Consider the following 26,504-nt stretch of genomic DNA (forward strand, 5'->3'; position numbering starts at 1 on the left):
CACATCCGGTCTATCATCGGGTGATTGTCGTTTAATATCACACGTATTCCAGCGGGGGAGCAGCGGATCGTAGCTCTGAAGTGCTTGAGCATATCAAGACCCATAATGTTGTCAGGCGTGTTCGGGGCAAGCAGAAACGGATAGGGCGCAGAAAAGTGGTCAACATGGAATGCAAGGGGTCGGGAAAGAGGGCTTCGAGAGAGTGTACCATCAAACCCTACCGATGTAACCATTAAGCCAGATGGGGGAGCCCTCGGAACCAATTGTTTGGACAGCGCACTGCGGGTAGCTCCTGTATCAACTAGGAACCGATCAGTAGAACCCAAAACATTTGCTGAAACATAAGGACCCTTCTGATCAACCGGCACTTCAACTGATTCTAACCCCCATCCAACGCAATCCTATGCATGCTGCGAATCATGGTACCCAGAGCGGTCAGTCCCAGACATCTGATACTGGTTTTGCCGATCAAATACATTGGGTCTATCTCGTTGCTGCGCGTTAGGTTCAAAGCGAGCACGATCATTAGAATTCCCTCTGAAATTCGAAAAGCCCCCTCTACCTCTCGGTGGTCCCTGACCACGTCCCTGACGAGATGCATACAACACCGGACAATCTCTGGCCCAATGACCCGACTGTTTACAATACGCACATTGATTTCTATTTACATCTGACCGACCCGAAGGGGGACCATAGAATCCTCCCCTACCTTTGTCGACACCCCGACGAGGCGGACCATACACTTGCGCTAACATCACCTTTGTTTTCAAATCTTTTGATTTCTTCTCCTCATGCCCCTTCGCTTCTTGTTCCTGACGCTCATAATACTGAGCCATAGTCAGGAGGGATGCCGGAGACGAGGTGGACCAAGAACTTTCACTCGCTTTTAAACGAGCTGCTATTCCCGGTAATAAATTCGCCACATATTTATCCACAAAAAGATGTCGACCCGTATCATCCGTAAGTGACTGACCACTGAAATCATGAAATGTCTCCTCAAAGCGTGTAAAGAAATCTGAGACTGATTCATCAACCTTCTGTTTACACGAGGCTAACATATTCCAGTCAACCTTTTTAGGGGGAATAATCGTTTTCAACTTAGTCAAGATAGCAGCAGGAAGATCTAAAATAATCCGTGGTGGTTTTTGCGCGGGTTTTCTCTCCCTATCCTCATCCTCAATCTCGGACCACCTAGCCTTAAAAGCGGCAACATCGTCCACCTTCCGCACAGATCTCCACATATCCGGTGGTAATATGAGCCCAAAGAACAAATCTATATCTGCTAAAGTCATAGTACAAGAATTCAAGGCCCCTTCGACCTCTTCATAAAAGGCCACTGGATTCTTGCGGGGGTCAGGCAATGCATTCTTTAATGCCATAACATCAGCCCTATGCCAGGGAGTATAAACCCAATTATACACAAAGTATCCCTTAGCATCGGCGGAAGTAATATCCAAACTAGTTCCCACTCCTTTAGGAGGAACATACAAAGGTGCTGCCTCTCGCATCGGTTTAGCATGCACTAGTTCGCTCTTATCTGAGTGGGAGGTAGATGATTGATCATCGCCGATACGTGGATCCGACTGCTCCTCCCCTGCCTTTAGGCGCGCTCTCTCTTTAAGGTCACTCGCCGCGTCCCGCAATGCAAACAGCCGTCGGACCGCATCAGTCGCCTTAGAGTGAGAAAAAACACTGTTACGTAATGCTTTAGCATCTAATACTACATCATCAGGCTCAAAAACTTCTGAATATTTCCGAAAGGCAGTAATCACTTCATCAGAAAAGGTTCCCAGAAAATACAACTTCTCTCTATCCTGCCACTTTTCCAAAGAGTCCAACAATTCAGCAAGGGATAACTTGCCCTTAAGTGCACGAAGAGAAACTTTCCGAAGCTCACCCATACGTTCAACTGATAACATAGACCGCGTGTCTACCTTATCCGAAACCAATCCAGAATCCTGTGATCTCGGGGCAGACGCGCCAACATAAGGGGGCGGAGAACGATCTAATAAATAAAAATCATCTTCAAGATTAGTAAGGACAGGATAAAGTGGCTGGCGGACAGCATATTGACCCGAGACTTGCAACCTACGCTCTTTCTCTTGTCTCTCCGCCAGTTCTCTTTCCTCCCGACGCTTCGCTTCCTGTGCTCGCACATGATTATTTTTCCGTTGCTCTTTATCAAACAGCGCTTTCTCACGTTTCTCTCGCTCACGCACTTCCTTCACCCATAACCGTACACATTCAAACATATCTTGACGAGCACGCCGTTTACACCTAAACTGTTCCACATACTCAATCTTACGCATATCAAACGATCCATACAAAGGCCAGCGCAACTCAGGATCCTTTTTGGTGTATTTCCTCCATACTGTGCTGTACATTATAGAAGAAAGACCATGCTTCACATACATATCCCTATTAGGAGTCCCCTCTGGGGGGGCTGGAGCAGATTCCTCGAGGTTTAACCGGTTTCCAAAGCAGCAGCACCACTTACGGAGTGCGCTAAAAGCAGGCATGCTCAAAAATAATGCAAAATATGCAGTATTATCAAAAATGGCACTTAAACTTTGCGCCGTTCAAATTTACACAGCTCCGGAGAAATATCTCGACATTACCTGCCTATATGTGTTGCAACGCATATCTTCTCACAGTAATCAATACAAGATATGACCGGTCATCACAAATCAAACTCAAATAGCCAACCCAGGCTTCAAAACTCGGAGCAAGTACCGTACAATGGTTCTTACCAATCAAGAGTGTCCAGATTCCAACTGCCAAGTTCCAAAATTCGCCCAAACGGCTGTCACGGCAAAACCGACAGAAGAGGTCTCAGTCGAGGACCGGCGCCACCCAGAAGGTCAGTTCGGAAGGGAAGGAAGAAAACCTCGGGATGCCAGGACTAAAATGCCCCTGGCAGTGATCACATCCCCGGCCAAATTCCTCACCTTCGCCACGACCAATCCTTCGAGCATCCGAGTCGCCGATGAGCCCCACGTGACGGGCGCCAATTGATGAATACAGGCCCCAGCTCGGCCCGCAGAATACAAGGGTTCGCTCTCCTGTAACAAAAGCTATAAGGAAGTTGGCACGGAAACTGCAAAATACAAAGACAGAGTTTATTAACCCTTAGGGGTGGTCCTACAACCTATACAACACTCTTCAGTATTGCATAGAGTAGCACACAGAACTTGCGTACACAGTCCCCTTTTATACACAACAGAGGGGCTCATAAGTGGGTGGATACAACATGAAGCAAAGAATATTACCTTTTATGGACATTTTCGATACAGAATCAATATGTGGGCGGAGTTAACACACTCCTAAGCCCGCGAAAACATGGTCAAGCAAGGACTAACTGATAACAGATGTGGTCAAGCCTGGGCATGCGCCAGACAGACAAAGGAGCTATTTATAGACTGTTACTGGGCAGATTATGAGAGCAACTGATACGAAGATAGGACTCTTCTCGTGCTGAGCACATGGAGACACGACAATACAAAATGGAGTCCAGACACTAGTCAACATAAGGAGAGAAACTTGGTCCAAGGAAGGGGAATTCATGTCTTTAGTGAATGCTTAATCATATCGCTGTTTCAATTTTCAACATCTGGGGGAAGGCCAAAAGCAGTACGTGCCATTGAAAGGACACAGGTGGAATGAGGGCAACTACACAATCAATGATCCAGGCTCACACTGTGCATCACACCCACCCCTCCTGTCTCAGGGCACTGCTGGGAGTGATAGGCCCCCACCCCTCCTGTCTCAGGGCACTGCTGGGAGTGATAGGCCCCCACCCCTCCTGTCACAGGGCACTGCTGGGAGTGATAGTCCCCCACCCCTCCTGTCTCAGGGCACTGCTGGGAGTGTTAGGCACCCACCCCTCCTGTCTCAGGGCACTGCTGGGAGGACTCTGCACACACCCCTCCTGTCTCAGGGCACTGCTGGGAGTGATAGGCCCCCACCCCTCCTGTCTCAGGGCACTGCTGGGAGGACTCTGCACACACCCCTCCTGTCTCAGGGCACTGCTGGGAGGACTCTGCACACACCCCTCCTGTCTCAGGGCACTGCTGGGAGTGATAGGCCCCCACCCCTCCTGTCTCAGGGCACTGCTGGGAGTGATAGGCCCCCACCCCTCCTGTCTCAGGGCACTGCTGGGAGGACTCTGCACACACCCCTCCTGTCTCAGGGCACTGCTGGGAGTGATAGGTCCCCACCCCTCCTGTCTCAGGGCACTGCTGGGAGTGATAGGCCCCCACCCCTCCTGTCTCAGGGCACTGCTGGGAGTGTTAGGCACCCACCCCTCCTGTCTCAGGGCACTGCTGGGAGGACTCTGCACACACCCCTCCTGTCTCAGGGCACTGCTGGGAGTGATAGGCCCCCACCCCTCCTGTCTCAGGGCACTGCTGGGAGGACTCTGCACACACCCCTCCTGTCTCAGGGCACTGCTGGGAGTGATAGGCCCCCACCCCTCCTGTCTCAGGGCACTGCTGGGAGGACTCTGCACACACCCCTCCTGTCTCAGGGCACTGCTGGGAGTGATAGGCCCCCACCCCTCCTGTCTCAGGGCACTGCTGGGAGTGATAGGCCCCCATCCCTCCTGTCTCAGGGCACTGCTGGGAGGACTCTGCACACACCCCTCCTGTCTCAGGGCACTGCTGGGAGACATCAGGCATTCCCCCCCCCCGGGACCCCCCCTACAGTACATAGCATGTGTCACACCTGGACACAATGGCAGAAGTCACAGTCACTAAAAAGGGACACAGTCAGTGCCAGTGGACACTGCACTCACCTGATAACCTGGTCGCCCGTACAGCATGGGGTACCGTGGGAGGATCACATCCACCAAAGCCATGTTCTCCTCCAGGGTGAATGGCTGTGACCTCTCCACTGCCCTTGACATGGTTCCAGGGAATCAGTAGCAGCAGCTGGGTCGTGGAATACAGAGATGTGCAGGCAAGTGCTCCCTCATGGGACCTGGCTGCCTTATATCTGCCTTGCTGGCCCATCTCATGCACAGGAGTACAGAGTGATTGGTCACTCACATTTGCATCCTATGTTTCCTCCAATCCCTTCAAACCTAGCAGTCTGTGGGTTCTCAATCTGTTTTTTTCTCCTGCATGATGTCAGCCCCACAAACACATTGCAACAAAGTAGATTCATTCCAACTGACTTCTGCCGTGCAGCTTCCTGAACAAATTCAAAATTTGAACTTGGTCTCCATGACAACCAGCATGCATGTAGGCCTTAATACTTGTCCCTCATGTGTCCCCTATGTAATTTGGAGCTTCACACACAGGTACGGTGCGTTCCGGGGCCCTAGGGCACCCCAAATGCATAGCAACGGCCCGTACACGCGTGCCTACGTTCACTATCACTCTGGGTGTCCTCGCATATGCGTACTCGTAGTGGTACGGGCCGTACACGCACCTGTACGCTCCCTATCACTACGTGTACGCATACGCGAGAACACCCATAGTGATATGGAGCGTACAGGGGTGTGTACGGTCCGTACCACTACGAGTACGCATACGCAAGAACACCCAGAGTGATATGGAGCGTACAGGCGTGTGTACGGTCCGTACCACTACGAGTACGCATACGCGAGGACACCCAGAGTGATATGGAGCGTACAGGCGTCGGTACGGTCCGTACCACTACGAGTACGCATACGCAAGAACACCCATAGTGGTAGGGCCGTACACGCGCCTGTACGCTCCATATCACTATGGGTGTTCTCGCGTATGCGTAGTGATAGGGAGCGTACAGGCGCGTGTACGGCCCGTACCACTACGAGTACGCATACGCGAGGACACCCATACTGATAGGGAGCGTACAGGCGCGTGTACGGCCCTACCACTATGGGTGTTCTTGCGTATGCATACTCGTAGTGGTACGGACCGTAAACATGCCTGTACGCTCACCATCACGATGGGTACACATACGGCAGCACTCCCATAGTGATATTGGAACGTACACAGGCCCTCTTAGCAGCAGTACGGCGGTTTTCACACATCACAGTGGTGACAGGCAGCACACAGGAAGGAATAGGGCGGACATACTTGTCCATGGATGGACATCAAGGCATTGTCTGTGCATTACTACATGTGTGGGGCACAGGTGTGACAGGCTGTGATGTGGAACATTACTCCTGAGTCGAGAAGGCACCAGATGTATGATGAGATGTGTACAGATGTAATGTGTGACGGTGCAATGTGTGCCAGGCATGCCCTTGACTCCTTTGACATGTGTGCATGTCGTACTGCACACTGGGGATAAGCGTCACTGGCATGGCACGGACACCAACACATGGAAGTGTCCCCTGATGCCCGGTACAGGGGTTACCACACCTGACTTGTCACTACCCACGGTGCATGATGTGACTATGTCATGTATATGTGGGGGCTTCCCATTAGGTTGATGTTGGAGCACCCTCAAAAGCTGCAGCTGTTGCAGCAACCAACATGTGTATGTGTGTAGATTGACATTGGACACTGTTCCGCACACCATGCCACATGTGGTATCGGATGTGAGGTGCGTATGTATGCATGGGACACGGAGTAGCGTGACAAGGACATGTCTGCATCCTCTCAATGAATGTGTGGTGAGTCAATTCAATTTATAATCTTTATTCGGTTCTTAAAAAGACACCATAAAAGCACAAATACAGTATAAATATGCACAAATTAAAAACACAGCAAGTGATATTCAGTTTAAAAAAAAAAGAAAAATATAAATATTAAAATTTCTGTACTCAGGTAGAGGGCCAGGGGATTTGAAGAGTTTTAAATGTTCAGATCACGTTTAGGGGCCAATGTCTCTGGTGTTCCTCAATCTTGTTGCAATTCGAATAAAGTTTATCGTGCAAAACAGGGTGTAAGCGTCCTCCACTTCCTGTAAGAATCTCAGCGCCAATTTTGCATGTTTAAATTTTAGCTCTTTCAGGATTCCCACCAGGAACTTGCGTCTTGGCATCGTGTAGAAAGGACACAGTAAAACAAAATGGAGGGTATCCTGCGGAGATCTAAGATCGCAGCCGCAGGTACCCTTCTCCTCCACTGTGTGGGTAAACCCAGATTGCACTGCAAGGATATGGTGTAACATGTTAAATCTGAAGCGGGTCATGAGGTAGCGATCCTGCGCATTGTACATGACCCTCAGATAGGGTTCCATCCCTTGCTTCACAGTGAGGTCGTTATACAAGTGATTAGTGGCTTTATGCTTCTCCTTTTCAGCCCTTGATGTCTTCAAGTGTGTGAGAAAAAGTTTTTTAACCAGGGTCTTGCTCTCCCGGGACAGAGAGTCTGGGGATGAGAAGTATTGAGAGCAACCAATCTCTGTTAGCGACTTCTTGACAAATTTCAGCCAAGGAATTACGTGGCCTTTGTCTCTTTTGAGACAGTCCTCGATAATTTGTCTCGTAAGGGCTGCCTCAGGGTTGGTCCATACTTTCACCCATGCCAGGAGGGGTTTGGATTTGATTTTATCCTCTAGAAAGGGTTCTCCTACCTCTTCGTGTATAATGTGGGCCGAAACACTCTGTGGGACTTTTAATAATCTTCGTAAGAATTTGTTTTCTTCAGTCTGAAGCGGCTGTGCTTTTTTGCCCAGGAAGCCCCACACTTCTGCCCCATAACTTACTTTCGCACAGCAGATGGATCTGTATAAGGTCAGAATTTGTTCGGGGGACCATTTCCCTAATCTTTGCCCATACCCCATGATTGCCCCTACTGCAGCTGCCAGTTTTGTAGAATGCTTCTCAATCAGGGGTTTGAACGATAAGGCGTGGTCAAATAACACCCCCAAGTACGTAAAAGACTTGACCTGATCTATTTTATGTGACCCGATGTTGTAGGTGAAAGTTCCTTTTGTGGGTTTCCCAGATGACATAATGTAGGACTTTTCCAGGTTTGTTGCCAGGTCCAGTTTCTCCATAAATTTGACGAACCCGTCAATTAGTTTTTGCAGTCCCAAAGGTGTTCTAGAGAGCAGGACCGCGTCATCGGCGTAGAGTAGTACGGGCACTGCTCGATGACCAATTTGGGGTGAGTCAACTTTGAGCTTAAGGAGGTCCTTTTCCAGTGCGTTAATGTAAATAGAGAAAAGGAAGGGCGCAAGGATGCATCCCTGTCTTACTCCACTATTGCAGGTGAAGGGATCGGTCTTTTTGCCTTCCTGACTGTACCTTACGCTTGCAGAGGTGTTCCGGTGGAGGTTTTGTAGAGTGTCGACTAATGATTGGTCCACACCTAGCTCTTTTAGCATAACCCAGAGCTTTCTCCTGTTTACGCGATCAAAGGCCGCTGAGAGGTCCATAAACCCCATGTGTATTGACCCCCTCCCGGCGATGGTATATTTTGCAATCAGGAGGTATAGATTTAGGCATTGATCGGTGGTAGATCTGCCTTTCCTGAAGCCGTATTGGATTTCTGAGAGGATTTGTTGCTCCTCTGCCCAATCTTGCAATCTCGATAGGATGACTCGCCCCAGGACCTTGGCTGACACGTCAATGAGGGAAATAGGTCGATAACATTGGGGGTCATCACGGTTGCCTTTTTTATAAATGGGGACTATGGTCGCCGTTGACCAGGACTGGGGGAGGCCTACCTCCCCTGCCTCGTTTAGCACCCTCATGAGTAACGGAGCCCATAGTTCGGGTCTACTTAGGAATAGGTCTGGTGGAATTCCGTCCGGGCCCGCGGCTTTATTTTTGCTGAGCCCGGTTATTCCTAGTTCGACCTCCTTCAGGGTAAAATTTAGCTTTACGGGCTGGTGGGCCTCCGCTAGCTCCTCCTGGGGTTCCTTGTTTGAATGGTTGTATAAGCCCTGGAAATGTTTCTGCCATTGTTCCGGCAGAATGGTGTTCATGATTTTGGGAGCCCCTTGGTCCTGGAAGAAGGGGGCGTTGATCACTTTCCAGAAGGCAATAGAATCTTTTCTTTCTGCGGCGTCCCTTAAGTCTTCCCAGGCCTGGTTTTGTATGCTTTGCTTTCGTGCCTTCAGAGCTTTTTTGTATTCAGCTCTGTTCCGTGCCACCTTCATTTTGTCCCTTGGTTGGGCATGAAGGCTATCCTTCAGGTTTTTCAGCGCCTTTGTACAATTTGAGTCAAACCAGCGGGGGTTTAGGGGCATTTTGTTCTTAGCTCCTGGGGTATGTAAGGAGTTGTTTACAACCTGTGCGATTTCTTCAAATGCCTTCACCACCTCAGCTCCGGTTGCACAGGGGTCAAGACATTTATCAATTGCTGCTGGGGCTTCGAGTAATAGTTTTTTGTGAAAACTGTCCGCATCAATTTTGGCCCATTTAATTCTTCTGCCCTGGTCCACTACTCTTTCCGTAATGGCAGGTCTCTTTTGGAGTGAAAAAACAAAACCTTCCATTTTAATGATCACCGGATTGTGATCACTGAAACTACTGGCCTCTATGATAATTGTACTGATGCTTCGTTTTAGATTGGGAGAGACTAGTGCAAAGTCAATGTAAGAGTGACAACCTCTTCCTTTGAATGTTGGAGTTAATTCTCCTTTCTCGTTAAAGGTGACAAGGTCTAGGATTTGGATTAGGTTGTACCTTTTCATAAGTCTTTCTAAATCCCAGCCCTCAGTTGAATGGGTAAAGTGAGGGCCTTTCATGATCGTGCATCTTGACCAGTCGTTGTTGAAGGGTATTAGTTTCTCACAAAGGTGACAATTAAAATCTCCCATTAGTATTAGATCCGTGAGATTTGGTGTCTTGGATAAAGAGTTCAAACAGTTTTCTAATTCATTTACGGCTATTCCCTTCTCCGTTATAGCCGGTGTATTGTACCAGTTCATTAGCAGGAATGTTAAACTTGGTGAGGTGAACCTTAGTACTTGGAGGTTGGGTGTGGCCCATTTGGTGTTGGACCAGGTGCCCTTGATGTCTAGATTGACATAGACCGCAAGCCCCCCACTTGCTCTCCCCGAGGTGGCTTTTTTTGCAGGGACAAAGAAGCTTTTATAGCCTTCCAGGCTATAAGTGTGCGGTTCAGTGGCCCAGGTCTCTTGTAGGCATAAAATATGGAATTTGCTTATATAGCTACGCCAGTCCTGGGATGCGAACTTGGCCGCTAGCCCTGCGATGTTCCAGGTGGCTATTAGTAGATTGTCATGAATCATGACCTTGGGTGTTCTTTTTCCCTCGCCTTGCAAATGCTTTAATTGGTTATCCGTTGCAGGTGCAGCAACCCGGCTTAGTTGCGGCCTGTAGGGGGTAGCAATTCTTCTGTGAGTGGAATGGGAGTTATCTATTGTGGGATTTATCCCCTCCCCTTTACCCCGGTTGGTATTCGATGGTGTGTTGCTGCCTCCTATGGTGTGCACAGGATCCAGAGCGTCGGTTTGGCCCTGGTCGGCTCCATCTTTTATCCCTGTTGGTGGTAGAGTTGGCTCCTTCCTATATTTGGTTTTTGAAGGTGAACGGCCCAATCTCAGTCAGTCCACCCCTTCAAGTGTACTAAACCTGTTCCAGTGGGCGTACTGTGTAATGGAGGAGTCATAAGTTGGAAATACAGGATTTGGCCTTTGCCATTGTGGTGGGCCATATTGGAAACCCAGATGCGATGTTCTGTCAGGGCCAATATTCTGCCTGGGCCTTTGAAGTGCGAAGGGGTAAAAGTAGGATAGACGAACCGGGTGAATTTGTGATCGAGTATAACTCGGGGGGGCATTGCAGATGAAGTTAACAGCCGCCCTGTCTCTAAAGTTGACCGTGATGATATCCCCTGCGATGGTCTTAATACCTTTGCCGATCCACTCTCCCCTTCTCACTGCAAGGATTTCCCCGTGGATGTTAGGGGGCAAGGGTCTATGTATTTGCAGCCACTGTATGCATTTATTTTTTAGTTCAATCTGTGATTCCCGTTGACCCTCCTTTAAAGGGGGAATTCCTGTTAGGACGACTACAAGGGGCAGAGCCTCAGGCGGAAGATTGATTGTCCTGAAGCATGTTGCAGTGTTCTTGTCGTCAGTGGTTGTCGCGATGGCAAGCCGTGGGGACTTAGGAACCACCTTAGGGGTTAGAGCCTTATTTTCTTCTGACGTTTGTGAAGGTCCGAGTGGAGGTTTATTGTTGCCAGTGGATATTTGGTTTTTATTTTTGCCTACTTGCGGGGTAGAGGCAACCTTTTGTTTTTCCTGGGCTCTTTTCTGCGTGACACTGATATTATTTAGCTTATCCCCCCCATTGATTGCTAGAGAGGCCTTATCTCTTGGTAAGCATCTTGGTGTAGGGTCCTTTGGATTTGTCAAATCCCGTTCCTGCACAGGATAGGTTTTCGGGCTGATCCCCTTATTATTGACCAGTGAAGTCAATCTATCTATTTTTGCTATGAGGGGTTTTAACAGCACCGTGATAGAGTGCTCCAGGTCAAGTTTAAGGTCCGCCACCATGTTGGTTATCCAGCATGGTATTCCCGGTGTAGGTGGGTTTATAGGCGTGATCAGGTTGTGATTGCTGGGTTTGACATGCCCTTTTTTCCTCCCTTGTTTGTGGACTTCCCTGTGCGGCGTTATTTCCGCAGGAGATATATCTTTATCATAAGTATTTATTTGAATGCTTGTTTGTGCACCATGTCTATCCCTGCTGATTTCAGCGGGTGGCTGGGCACAAGGAAGATCAACAAAAGATGGTGGGGTTATGGGCCGGCTAGTATCCATCTCCTCTGCCAAGTTTATGGAGGCTTCTGATAGGTTAATCAATGAATCCTGAGTTTCTTGAATGATAGTTACAGGAGGTAAGGACATTCTTCTCTCGGTGTTAGCTATGGCATCGGAAACCGCCCCTATAGTCCGTTTGAGCATTTTGTCGATGGCAGTAAAGGTCGGTAGTGGGGATGGATGATCCGATTTAGTTTTTGAGCTCGATCTTAGGGTAGGCATCCTTGTTTTCTTGGTAGTTTTCCTCATTGCGAGGGGTACTATATTGGGTGGTAACGGGCAGATGTAGGTTGTGTCGAGGGGATAGCCAGTGGTGGTCGGGCTAAATGCCGTGGAACTATTGGCGGTGTATTATTAGAAGGGCAATTTTAGGGGGCTGGCCCAGCCCTGCCTCTTCTGGCCCCTGAGGGCCACAGAGGGCCCGCCCTTTGCCCGGGCTTCGCTCGGCGTCCCGCTCGCGTCCCGCTAAGCGTTACCGCACTTTGTTTGTAGGGGGTGTTGCGGCCGGGGGCGTGGCTTGCTGGGGGTGCGGCCGTGCACACCTGTGCGGCGCGGGGGCTCCTGGTCTCTGTGGTCCCTGCGTCACTCGCCCCCAATTGCCTTGCACGGTTCTTTCTTCCTCCCGGGTGCTGGATGCTAGGTGTAGCCCTGCTGCCTTGACCCCACACCTGAGCGCCGCGCAGCGGCACCCGCGAAGCGGGTGCTGCAAGCTGTTAACGCGGGACTCAGGCGGTCAGTCCCTCCTGGGACACAGGGAGGCTGCGGGCGCAAGTGTCGGTTTTCGTCGGTGAGTAAGTCCCACTGTGCTCTGGGAAGATTCGCTTTTCTGCAGCGCTTGGACGGCCGGGGGCGTGGCTTGCTGGGGGTGCGGCCGTGCACACCTGTGCGGCGCGGGGGCTCCTGGTCTCTGTGGTCCCTGCGTCACTCGCCCCCAATTGCCTTGCACGGTTCTTTCTTCCTCCCGGGTGCTGGATGCTAGGTGTAGCCCTGCTGCCTCGACCCCACACCTGAGCGCCGCGCAGCGGCACCCGCGAAGCGGGTGCTGCAAGCTGTTAACGCGGGACTCAGGCGGTCAGTCCCTCCTGGGACACAGGGAGGCTGCGGGCGCAAGTGTCGGTTTTCGTCGGTGAGTAAGTCCCACTGTGCTCTGGGAAGATTCGCTTTTCTGCAGCGCTTGGACGGCCGGGGGCGTGGCTTGCTGGGGGTGCGGCCGTGCACACCTGTGCGGCGCGGGGGCTCCTGGTCTCTGTGGTCCCTGCGTCACTCGCCCCCAATTGCCTTGCACGGTTCTTTCTTCCTCCCGGGTGCTGGATGCTAGGTGTAGCCCTGCTGCCTCGACCCCACACCTGAGCGCCGCGCAGCGGCACCCGCGAAGCGGGTGCTGCAAGCTGTTAACGCGGGACTCAGGCGGTCAGTCCCTCCTGGGACACAGGGAGGCTGCGGGCGCAAGTGTCGATTTTCATCGGTGAGTCATGACATGTGCACCTTCATGGCAAGGTCTGTGGGCTGTCCTAGTGTAATGTCATGTGACCTGTGTCTCTAGTGCTCCGCTACCAGTCTCTGCAATCGGCATCCTACTTCTGCTGATGTGTGGGTGTATGTCACTCCTGTGTTGCGTCTGGCTGTTCACTTGCACTGGGACACAGCTAATCCCATGGCATGGCATGTGGAGGTTCTCAATCTCCGTGTGTAGCTGGGTCTTGGTAGGAGTGTCACCTGCCAGCCATACGTGTCCAGGGCATGTGGCACATACCTGACTCCGTATGTAGCATATGTGTATAGACAGATTAACATGTGCTCAGTACAAATTATTTGTTGTTGTGGGGCACTCACTCTTCCTTGTCACTTCCAAATTCCTGCACAGCGCCGCCTCTTCCTCGAGCAATTCCGGACTTGGCTGCCATGCGGGAGAATGATCGTATCCGGTGCTACCGCTTCCCCCAACGGTTGATTCTGGAGTTGACGGCGAGACTGGCACCACACCTGCAACCGCTGCACAGGTATCCTACGGCACTGACACCCAAGCTGAAGGTAATGGCAGCCCTACATTTTCTAGCCACGGGTACCTGTCAAAATACCATAGCTCATGTTGGTGGCATGTCCCAGAGCATGTTCTGCCGTGTGCTGCAGGATTTCTTAGAGGCCATGTTGATTCACCTGGATGACTTCATCAAGTTCCCAACCCCTGAACAGTTGACTGAGGTCAAGCGTGGATTCTATGCCCTGGGAGGGATGCCCCATGTCATTGAGTCCATAGATGGGACACATGTAGCTTTGGTACCACCACACGCACGGGAGGTAGCGTACCGCAATCGGAAGCACTACCACTCCATCAATGCCCTTGTGGTGTGTCTGTCCAACGTGGTGATTTCACATGTCTGTGCTCGTTTTCCAGGATCAGCACACGATGCCTACATCATGAGGCGTAGCAGGGTGCCTGAAATGATGATGCAGCTGCGCAACGAACGAGCATGTGTTGTTGGTGGGTACAGTCTGTCTGTCCTGTATTTTGCATAGCCTACCAGCACGACCGCTTCACCAGTTCTAACGATGTCCATGTGCTTCCCATGTAGGGAACGCTGGCTATCCCAACATGCCATGGCTGCTCACACCTCTCCGCAACCCCATCACCCCGGCCCAGCTCCGCTACAACAACGCCCATGGCCGGACAAGGCGAGTGATAGAGAGGACGTTTGGCCTGCTGAAGAGCCGATTTAGGTGCCTTCACAAGACCGGCGGCGCGCTCCCATATGCCCCTGCGAAGGTCTGCAAGATCTTCATGGTCTGCTGCATGCTGCACAACATGGCAGTTGAGAAAGCTGTGCCACTCATCCTGGATCAAGATGACGAGGACCATCCACCCGTGGAGGACGAAGGGCTTGGCAATGGGGCTAGTGATGTGGAGCCGCAAGAGGACATCCGGACTCGGCTCATACGCGACTTCTTTGCTTAGTGGTGAGTACCAGTGTCTGAGTGTGCACACATTGCTCCACGTGTGGCATGTGTTGTGATGTGTGTCTCCACCTGCATGTATGGCACGTGAGTCAGAGGTGTGTGTGGGTGTGTCACTGGAGTGATGGTGGCAGTGATGGTTGTATTTCCCCAGTCATAATTGTGAACTAGCATGTTGTCATCCATACATGTGTCGAGCTCATGCACATGCAAGTGGCTGTGCTTTTTGTGGCTGACTTCTTGTGTGTCTCTCATCCCCAGGTACTTGCGCATGCCGTCTGCTGGTTGCATTGTTGTGGCACTGCTATTCCTCATGGACACGTCATCGTGTGCTGACTCAGCGTTACACGCACGGACAAGTTTGGAAGTCTCCTTAGGGTAAGGGATGCATCAGGGGTGTATTGGGTGTGGCAGTTGTTCACGATGTATGCACACTGCCCCTGTCGATGTTTGGTTCCTCTGCAGCCATGTAGCATCACCATGGGACACGACATGCAGCTGTGTACACCTGAATAGATGGTCTGACTGGTTGACAGTCATCAGTGATGGGATAGTGGATTGTGATGATGGCATCAATGTGTGTAACACTGCCCTCGGACACATACGGTTTGCATTGGCTTGACATGGTGTGGGACTTCTACATCAGCGGATCAATGGTGTATGGCAGTCTCTCCGTGAGCAGCTGTGGGTGTTTAGCTGGTGCCCGACAATTGTGTGCCAGTTCCATGGCTAACACGCATTTGTGCTGCAGAAGGGGGGTGCCAGTGTTGGACCCACATGTTACTCCACATGAAGTGTTCATGTGTACTTCAAGTTGCCTCTGCAATCCCGAAAACATGACTAATAAAGGTGTCCCTATGCCTCCAAGGTGCCTCTTCTCAGTCAATGCTGGTGTGTTGCCACGGTGCATCCAGCATGTCTGGCATGGTTTTCCCGGATAGTGGCTATGTGTCGATGTGTCGAGTAGCAAGATGCAAGCTGTGTGTGTGGGATGAGACTGTGTATTGGGCATGATGTCCATGACTGTGTGGGTATTGTGACATGTGCCATCCCCATGCATCCAACGTTGGCCAGGCCCCCATTCTCTGCATCCACCGGACTCAAGCTTGCAGGACATGGTTCTGCCACCTGTCTACACATACCTGGGTGCCCCCCAGGACACTGGACTGGATCCCTGACCTCTGCGCATGACTGTTGCTGTACTCAATATGTCTGTCAGCACGGTTGTGCGGCCACCCCCTCAGCTGGTTGGGCCCATCACGGGTGTGTATGGTGCTCCATGTCTGTCTTGCCTAATACACTGTGACCCGTGTGTCCTGTGCCAGACTCAGGCCCCAGGGTGTGGATGGTTGAAGTCAAAAGATAACTCAGGCATGTTTAGACTTTACAAGACACATGTAAGGTAATAATGCAACCAGCAGGCATCTTCTCTTCATGGTGCGATTTTTTATTTTTGTGGGGGGGTGAGGGGAGGGTATGACGTGAGGGGCTTTCCGGGAGTTTGGAATCCAAAGTTCAGTAGGGGAGTTGGTGTCCTTGCCATTGGAAATCCTCTGAGTCCATGCCACAGTCTTTGTCAACATTGGTCAGACAGTGACCAGCAGGGCCATGTGGCAGAGAATGTCTCTTGATGCTGTGATGCTGTTGCTCCAGTGGGCCAGGTGCCAGGCCAGGTGTCCTGGGAGATGGTGATGTAGCGCCGACCCTCACGGTCCTTTGCGTGGACGACCCGGCCTCCTGCGGGGACCCTCAGAAGCAGGCCGTGACGATGTTTGGGATGCTCCATCGGATGTTTCCTCCTCCTCCTGATCCCTCCCTGTGGGTGGTGATGCTCTACGCCTTCTGGCACAGGGAGGGTTGCCCATGTTGTCGGCCATCCGACGGAGAGTATTGTGAATCCCCTGGAACACCGTCACTTGCTCAGCCTGTCTGTCCTCCATCCTCCGTTGGTGTTGCAGTAGACAGGCATGTTGCTGGGCCTGCTGGGTCTTTATCTCATCGAGGGTCCCCTTGATCTCATTGAGGGTGAACACAACCTGGGCCATGCCCGTGGTGTCCTGCCGGTATGTGTCCAGGATGTTACGGACATGGGAATATACCGGTTCCCCAGCCAACTGGTCAGGCTGGCGCCTCTGCCGTCCTCCACTCCCACCACCCCTGCCCACTTGCACCTGGCCTGCCCTTGTGGGCACATCGGGTGTCCGGGACCCCTGAGGGGTGTCATTGGCGTTGTCGCCTGCCTCCTCCTGGGTGCCCGGGACACCGTGTCCCTCCTGGCCAGCCTGGCTGCTTTGTGGTGGTGGGGCAGGGATCCTGGGTGTCTCCTGGGATGTGGCAGGAGTGGGGGTGGTGGTTGGCCCCGTTGTACCTGATGCAGGTGCTGCAGGTGGTTGGACACCAGAGGGGCCAGGTTGGTCGGGGTCGTCCACAGAGTGGTGAGAGTCGTCGCTGCCGGTGGGATCGGGCTCCCGCAGATCCGGGTCCTGTGAGTCTTCCCCCCCAGTGTTGGGGGGTGAACCACGAGGTTGACCTGTGTGTGAGAGAGACAATGTTAATTTTGGTCCATGCAACATCCATGTTTCATCAGTTTCAAAGTTGGCACATTTCCTCTTGGAATTAGGATCTGTCTTGCATTCCACTCACAGTGCACTTGTGCATGGGTGTGTCCCTTGGGCACCACTTTGGCCCCTTTAACTATGTGTGGCACAGTCTTACTTGCTGCCTCAAGTGTGACTGCAGTCAGCAGTGGAGTGGGCAGGTGTGGCGAGCCATGCATTGGCGCCTTCCGTGTAGCACTGTACATGTGCACATGGAGTGGATCCACACAGTTATATAATGCAGGTAGCTGTCGTTGTGCTCGTGAACAGGTTGTGACATGGCCCTGTGTTTTGCCATGGAGAAGAGGGGGGGTTCTGGCACTGGCCACCCTTAGCTACATGCACGCAGTCTACCTGCTGACGAGCAGACATTCCCACACACCACACGGCTGATTTTCTCTCCCTGTGTCTCCCTCCATCTCTGTCCCCCTCTCCCTCCCTCCGTGTGTCAGCCTCCTCCCTCTGTCAGTGTCCCTGTGTCTCCCTCCCTCTCTGTCCCCCTCTCCCTCCCTCCGTGTGTCAGCCTCCTCCCTCTGTCCGTGTCCCTGTGTCTCCCTCCCTCTCTGTCCCCCTCTCCCTCCCTCCGTGTGTCAGCCTCCTCCCTCTTTCCGTCTCCCTGTGTCTCCCTCCCTCTCTGTCCCCCTCTCCCTCCCTCTCTGTCCCCCTCTCCCTCCCTCTCTGTCCCCCTCTCCCTCCCTCTGTGTGTCACCCTCTGTCACCTCAGCCCAGCTTCCTGGGCACACACTGTTAGCAGATCTTTGAATGGCCCTTGGCTTGTTGATGTGAGTTTGTTTCTGATCTCCATGCACCCATTGGGTGTAGTGTGTGTCTCGGCGCTGCTGCTGTGGTGGTGTGTGCTGCCACTCTTTCACAATGTTGGCTGTTCATTAGCTGCTGTCATGTGCAAAACAGTGCCTTCACCCTGAGGTTCTGTAGCGATCCGAACCTGTGAATTCGGTATCATAGTACTGACACGATTTTGGTACCAATGAACCGCAAACGATCCATTGTATACGTGACAGTGTTTTCGCTGCGCAACTAGCACGAATTCACTGGAAACTAGGGCATTCTCTCTAAAAGTCACGGCATCCATTTTAGTTACGGCATCCATCTTGTTTCTTGCCCTCACATAGTCAATGAACGGACGATGACCCCGGCAGAGTCACCTTGTTAAGGACACGTAAGCTCGAGCCCCGAGAAAGGCTGACGCTACATGACTAGGCAGAATCAAGCTGCCTCCCTTGCCTGAGGCCAGTCCTGCTATACTGGTTCTCGTGTCCGTTGTCCTGACTGAAAGGCCGAAGACGATTGCCCTGCCCGTTTATGATCCATAAACACCTCTTATCCTACATTTCAATCCTTTGCACCTGGCTCTGCTCCTTTCTTTCTGGGCTTTTACAATGGGGAGGTTACGATTTTTCTGATGGGGAGGATCAAGTAGAGAATGAAAAACTGTCGAGAGGACCTGATTGAATACCGAAAACCCACAACAAATCATTGTTTGATATTTATTTATTGTCTGTTTGGGATACCGGGTTAGGCATGAGAAATATTCGTGTAATGTTGCCCCAAGACATTTTTCTTGTATTTAAGAAGCAACCCACTTAATGCAATTTGAACAGTCTCGTAGATTCTGCCTCTGTGTGGTTCCTATGATTTCTGTATCCCTGCAGTAATAAACCTTGGTCTTTGACGCCACCATCGAGAAGCCCGTGTCTCTGTTATTTGTGCACCGAGACAGGAGGAACTCAGGGGTCTTCGGGTGTTGTTTCCCTGACACCTCTGGATTCTTAAAAGTCCAGAACCTCAAATTGGCGCCCAACGTTGGGCGACGTCATCCGGTACCGGTCCAAAGCCTGAAAAGTTCGAGAAGTTTCGTGTGAAGATTCCGGAGGGAGGTACCCCGCTTCATCGATCCCTGCATGTCGTTAAAGTGGCCCGACGATCTCTTCCACGAGGGTTCCCGTTCCCAGACGGCTACAGAGGACCGCTGCCTTGACTGTCGCCCTGTCTTGGACCCGAGGTGCAGACCTTAGTACGGCGAGACGTAGACGGGTTCTCCTTGGTGACGTCTTCCACATTTCAGTTAAGTATTAAGTGGGTTGTGCTCAGTTTGGTTATTTGGATACGTTTGTTTTGGATTTGTAGATTATCATTGGTTGCTCTTGGTAAGATAATCTTTGTATTTGGTATTGGTTCATTTTGGTAGGCCTAAGTTCTCTGCGCATTTTGGTTGGAATTTGTCCTTGTAGTCATGACTAAGGGTAACAATTGTTTTTGTCCTGGTTACGTTGCAATGGGGATTCACGGTTGGAGGACTCGTGTTTGGTCCCTCCGATTGGGACTCCTACATATGAGCTCTATTGTAAACATGGTGTGGGTCCTATTACGTATAATGAAGTATGGGTCCGTTATACCAAGAAAGATGGTGTCCTTAGTTGGCCACCGCATGGTAGTTTCGAAACAGAAATTCTAGATAATTTAGAAACGAAGTTGTTTAAGAGAAAAGCCCGGCCGGCAATGTTTGATTCTTTTCGCGTATGGCGCAAAGAAGCCAAACAGAGAGAAATTAGGAAAACGAAGAAAGAACAGAAAGAGAAAGGGTTGACCTTGATGGAGTCTGCTAGGCAGCTGCATGTCAACGAGACCGAGAAAGCAATAGAGATAGAGAATAGAAAACACAATTTGGCGATTGATAAATGCTACCCTGTCTTGTCATCTTGTCCTGCTAAGCCGATAGAGGACCCTGAAAAGGATCCTCTGTTATCTTATCTGTTGAGTTCACCTCCACCGTATGCACAGGGTATTACAGCACCACAGTTACTACCTGTTGTACAGCCAGCTGCTGGTCAGCATGGAATAGGTGCTCCACTTCCTTTGAATCCAGCTCCTGTCTTTCCCGTGATCAATGATCCTACGGCACCCCCTCTCCCTGGGTCGCCTATTCCGCCTTTGCCTATCGTTTCACAAACTGCTTTACCTACTACTCCTACCATTACTACTTCATTTGCTTCAGCTGCCCTGTCCCCAAGCCCTGTCATTCTGACTCCGCTTTCCGTTCGTCGGAAGATAACCGACTCTGTAACTAATATCTTAACTCCTCTTTACAGGTCTTTAATTGAGACCCCCGTTTCTGACTCTATACAGAGACGTAGCCAGCTTCCTGATCCCGAGGAACGAGACACGTTAGATTCGACAGCTCTTAGGTGGATGTCGAAAGCTGCGAAGTATGATGCACGAAGAGTGTAAGACACATTTATGCAATGGAATGAACCGACTCAACGTTATGTTTTTGACGTGATGTGTTCTCTTGTGCGTGAAGAATGGGAAGATGATGACTTAGATTCCGTCCCCTCGGATTTAATAAATATTCAGCAGAAATTCGCCGCAGGAATGGTGATAGGTTCAGAAGTAGGGAGAGCGATAGAATTGATTTTAGCTTATCGGGATGAGTCCCCTTTTAGAGCGACAAGAGACCCTGATGGTACACCGATAACTAGGAAAAGACGAGGTCAATATCCGATGAGGGAAGTTCCACCGATATGGCGTGATGCAGTTCAAGCTGATGCGGCTCAGGGTATTTTAGCTGCTCCGGCACAATTCCAGAGAGTGTGGATACACATTCCTTGGAAACGGGCTGAAGTACTAGCAGTAAAACAAGCATTACCAGATCCTCGTAAGAATCCTGCTGGTTATTACAAAGAATTAACGCAGACAGTCCAAGCGTGTATCATGAATTTGGCAGACATTGAAATGCTATTTGGTAATGTAGTACCACAGCCTATATGGGCTAAGATTCGGCAAGAGAACCACCCAGTCGCCTTAGGAGGTGATTGGCCAGCTATCATAGCGGCAGACGCACAGCAGGTTGGCGGAGCTAAACCCGAACCTCTGATTGCTGACTTACCTGGCAGAATAATTAACCTGATGAAAACGCTGATGCCAGCGTTACGAGTAAATTGGGATAAACTATCAGAATGCAAGCAAAAGAAGGACGAAAGCGTCTCTGACTTCTTCACTAGATTTGAAGAGACTTTCATAGACCACAGTGGACAAGATATGAGTACCGAGGGAGGTCAGAGGTTGTTTGTTGACAAGTTCGTGTTTAATTTACTACCTGAGCTTAGTAACAAGTTAAAGGATTCTGAAAGTGCATGGGCAGTGTCGACGACAGCACAGATACTTGCAACTGCACAGTATTATGAGAATAGAGAGAAAGAAGAAAAGGAAAAGTCAGAAAAGAAAACGAAAGATTTAAAAACCAAAGTCCTTTTGCAACAGGCATATCCGCCTCGTTCAAATCAGTCAGATTCACAGCAGCGACCCCAGTTTCAACAGCAGCCACAATTCCAGCAAGGGACGGCCCAGAGATTTAATTATAGTTTTCCCCGACAACAGTTAGCATGGAATCAGTGTGCCTATTGTAAAAAGGAGGGTCATTATAAGAATGAGTGTCCAGTACTACACCCACAAACTAGTGGTGTCCCAGCACAGAGAGGTCATGTTGGGTTTATGCAAGCTCCTAGAGGTAGAGGACGTGGTACAATGACACCACAGGCTGATCGTCAATCGAATTATTTCGACCAGCGAAATGTACAACCTACGCAGCCAGGTAGATCTCCGCAGTATCATGTTGAAGATTACTACGATCATAATGAAGAGATTCATAGAAGCGAGCAATAGGACAGCCGCAGGCAGAGAGAGGGAGTAGTATCAGTTCCAGTTGATCAGAGTGGACCTTATGTCGCAGTAGCTACCTCAGGCGTGGTCGAACCGTTTCTGTTGGATACTGGTGCGGCAAAAAGCTCAATCATGCATGCGAAACTCCCTGGCGCACCTTTGTCCGGCTTAACGAACACTTCAGTAGGTTTCTCAGGCGCCCCTGTTCACAATCCTGTGTCCAATCCTTTATCTATCTCTGTTGGGCCATGCAAGTTAGAAGCAACCCTTATCCTAACTACTGGTTGTAATGAGAATCTCCTTGGTTTAGACCTGTTGAAACGCCTGCATGCGACACTGTACTGTTCTCCTTCGGGAGTACAGCTCACATTTGGAAAAAGAGTAATCTCTCCGATGTACATGTCGATGGACAAGCTCCCACCGGAGCTACGTTCTCTCCCTGATACTCTTTGGGCGACTGGTCCAAACGATGTAGGCCTCTTGGAAATTCCCCCTTACGTGGTAAGTCTGAAAGCTAATGTTAAATTTCCACGAATCCCACAGTATCGGATTTCAAATGAAGGTGAACAAGCACTCTTGCTGATTGTGAAAGACTTGATACAGAAAGACGTGATTGAGGAAACTAGAGGAAACGTCTGCAATAGTCCTGTCCTACCGATTTTGAAACGCACTGACCCTTCCAAACCTCCAATCTACAGATTTGTGATTGACCTCAGAGAGGTAAATAAAATTGTGATTCCACAGTTCCCAGTGGTACCAGATATCACCGCATTGTTGACGTTGATTCCTGCATCGGCATCATGGTTTACGGTGATCGACTTGAAAAATGCATTTTTCAGCATTCCGATAGCAGAAGAAAGTAGAGACATTTTTGGTTTCTCCTTAGGAGGACGCAGTTTCAGATTCAAACGCGCTCCACAAGGTTATTGTGAAAGCCCTTCAATTTATAGCCAAGCATTAAAAAGTCAATTAGACGCTCTTGTACTTCCTCATGGTGTTGCTCTGATCCAATACGTAGACGATCTTTTATTAGCCGCTGACGACAAGGAAACTTGCAAAGCAGCTACAATTTCTTCATTGCGTCACTTGTCAGACCTACATCACAAGGTGTCACCTTCTAAACTACAATATTGTTGCCAAGAAGTGACCTACTTAGGTCATCTTTTGTCAAAGGAGGGAAGAAGGTTGACCCCAGAGAGAATCAAAGCAATTTCACAGATGACTGTACCAAGCACACAAAGAGAAGTGCGTGCGTTTTTGGGTATTACGTCATACTGTAGGCAATGGATCCCAAATTTTTCTCTCATGGCGAAACCATTGGTAGCCCTGACTGGAAAAGGTGTCCCAAGCCCTTTGCCATGGTCTGATGAATGTCAACAGAGCTTCTCCGACTTGCGTAATGCGCTGTGTTCAGCTCCTGTGTTGGGTACTCCTGACTACAGTAAGCCGTTTACTCTATATGTCCACGAAAGAGAAGGTTGCGCATTGAGCGTATTAACGCAACAATTTGGCGACAAGCAGCGGCCCTGTGCATATTTTTCATCCACGTTAGATCCGGTAGCCAGAGCATTGCCAAGTTGTTTGAGAGCCACGGCAGCAGCCGCAGTGTCTATTCGACAGTCTGCCGGATTAGTCATGAACAACATGCTAGTAGTCATGGTTCCACATGCTGTGGATACACTCATGAATCGAACAAAAACTCAGCACCTCACCAGTGCTAGATTATCAGGCTACGAGCTGACACTATTGGCAAGTCATATTCAGATCAAGCGATGCAACATATTGAATCCAGCAACGCTGTTGCCGACTGCTCAGGAGTCGAGTGATTCAGAGCCCCATGATTGTTGTTTCAGAACTGAAGAAGAGACAAAAGGTAGAAATGATTTAAAGGATACTCCGTTATCAGACCCAGACGGCACGTTATATGTCGATGGGTCCTGCTTTAAACTCCAGAATGGTGACGTGACGGCCGCGTATGCAGTTACGACTTTGAGTACGATTGTTGAGGCTGCAAGAGTGAGTCAGAATTCTGCCCAAGCAGCAGAATTAATTGCATTGACAAGAGCGTGTGTTTTAGCTGAGGGAAAGAGAGTGAATGTGTTTACTGACAGCCAGTACGCCTTCGGCGTTGCACATAGTTTTGGGCGTCTCTGGAAAGAAAGAGGTTTTCTCACGTCTCATGGAACTAAGATCCAACATGGACAGCTAGTCAGCGATCTATTGGAATCCCTGACCCTACCGAATGAAGTTGCGATTGTGAAGTGCAGTGCACATCGAAAGATTACGGATGATGTTGGCCGAGGGAATGCATTTGCCGATGAGGTTGCCAAAGAGACGGCCAAGAACATGACGAGCCGAATGTACGTTGCAACGTCTGCAAGATGGATTGCTGAATCAGGAATGTGTGAGAATACGATTGACAGTGTGAAAACAATCCAAAATGAGGCAACTGAAAATGAGAAGAATGAATGGAAGGAGAAAACGGGTAAAATGGATCCAAGTGGATGTTGGATTGATCTGTCTGAGCAGCAACGTTGGATGTTACCCAATGCGTATGTACTTGCAGTAGTCACGATGACACATGGAGCGGCGCACATCAGTTCGAAAGGGATCTGTAAAATGTTAGCTCCAGTATGGAAGAACGATGGAATTACTAAGTGTGCGGAAAGAGTGGTGAAAAACTGCATGGTATGCCTGATGCATAATCCTGGCAAGGGAACCCCAACCCCAACTGGTCATTTTGCTCCCCCTTCTTGTCCCTTTGAAGTGATTCAATTGGACTATATCCACATGGACAGGTGTAACAATCTGAAGTATGTCCTAGTGGTAGTATGTGCCTTTTCAAGATGGATTGAGGCATACCCACTAAAGGATAACACTGCCATGTCCACTGCCAAAATCCTCCTCAAAGAGTACTTCCCTAGGTATGGTATGCCACGGATTGTTTGGTCAGACAACGGAAGTGAGTTTGTAGGGAAAGTTATGAAGAATGTGTGTACAGGTCTAGGAATTGTACAAAAATTCCACAGTGCGAATCATCCACAGTCAGCAGGTTTGGTGGAAGGGTACAATGGTACCCTGAAACTGAAACTTGCGAAAATTCAAGCTTCCACTGGTCTCTCTTGGCCAGACGCACTGCCTTTAGCTTTACTGTCCACCAGAGCGACTGTACACTCTTGAGTAGGGCTTAGCCCATATGAGATTGTGTTTGGTCGTCCTGCTAATGTTTGGGGAGTCCCTAGGCCAAAGGAATTCAAACAGATCGAATACCCAATGTTGATTGATTACCTTTATGACTTGACTGCTAAACTGAGCCTTATTCATCAACAGGTATTCGAATCCTTGCCTAAACTGCCGGAGAGTCCAGGCCATACGTTGAAACCCGGCAACCAGGTTGTAGTGCGGAATTTTGAACGCACTCGAAACCTTCAGCCAAGATTCGTGGGCCCGTTTCAGGTCCTCCTCGTAACCAGAACTGCAGTACGGCTAGCTGGAAGGAAGAATTGGGTGCACGCCAGCCACACAAAGCGTGTCCCTCTTCCACTCCCCTATGACAACTGGGTTAGACGAGGAATTGGTGTGTCCGAAACAGAACCTGTTCCTAGGCACATCCCTTTCAGTGATGCAGAGTACCTAACGGACCATCCACGAACCGAAACGCAGAACTTTGGCACCTCAGCAGAAACAGCTCCTTTGAATCCTGAACCAAATATTGCACAAAGTGAACACTTGTCTCCTGTGGAGTTGAACATTTCTGCACCTGTGGACCAGCTATTTCAAGACCAAACAAGACCCGGAAAGTACAGATATAATCTACGTTCTCATGTTATGAACTAATGACATTGCGTTATTGCCCTTCTGTTTAAAGACTGTAAAACTGTTTTGATCATACTGCATTCCAGTCAATCAGGAAGTTTGCTAGAATTTTTTTTTATTTTTATTTTTGTTTCTTTCACCTTGCCATCTGGGTTACCGTAGGGTCGTAACGTGTGCCTTGTTTTAATTTACAGGGAATCAGACATTAGGTCGGTTTCTTCTGTTTGTCTTGGGAACTCCCAGGATAAACAGAGGTAAGTTTCTAACAGGTACAAACCATCCGTTGCGAACGGTTGTAGAAGATGGAGCTTCCTGAATTACGACGGGTTAAAGTCATAAATGTGCACAAGACAAAATTATATGACATATTGTATAGTAAATGTTTCCTAATGCAATGTGCCCTAACACTTCTGATTGTTTTTATAACTCTAGTAGGCGGAATTATTTTTGGTATTCAATTGATCTTTGCACCTGTTACGTCCACAGTATCTCCCCATATTTCTGTTTCCCCAACTATTGGTACTATTCACTCTTTCCACCCTTTTCCTGCTCACGAGCAAGCTCGACGCTCTGAGTTTATAAATAACACTTTCATTCAGCTCTTGCATCAACATCAACTAGTGGTTAACACAACAAACTGCTGGGTATGTGGCCTGATACCACATACCATGGACAAGGGCATCCCTTATTTGGTTCTGCCTTTCAGTTATAATGGATCATTCTGGGCATTTCAGACCATGTTCGCCTATGCTCTAGAGACCTACCCTCCACGACCTCCGC

Source organism: Triturus cristatus, chromosome 2_2 (assembly GCF_964204655.1).
Source record: "Triturus cristatus chromosome 2_2, aTriCri1.1, whole genome shotgun sequence".
NCBI classification, from domain to species: domain Eukaryota; kingdom Metazoa; phylum Chordata; class Amphibia; order Caudata; family Salamandridae; genus Triturus; species Triturus cristatus.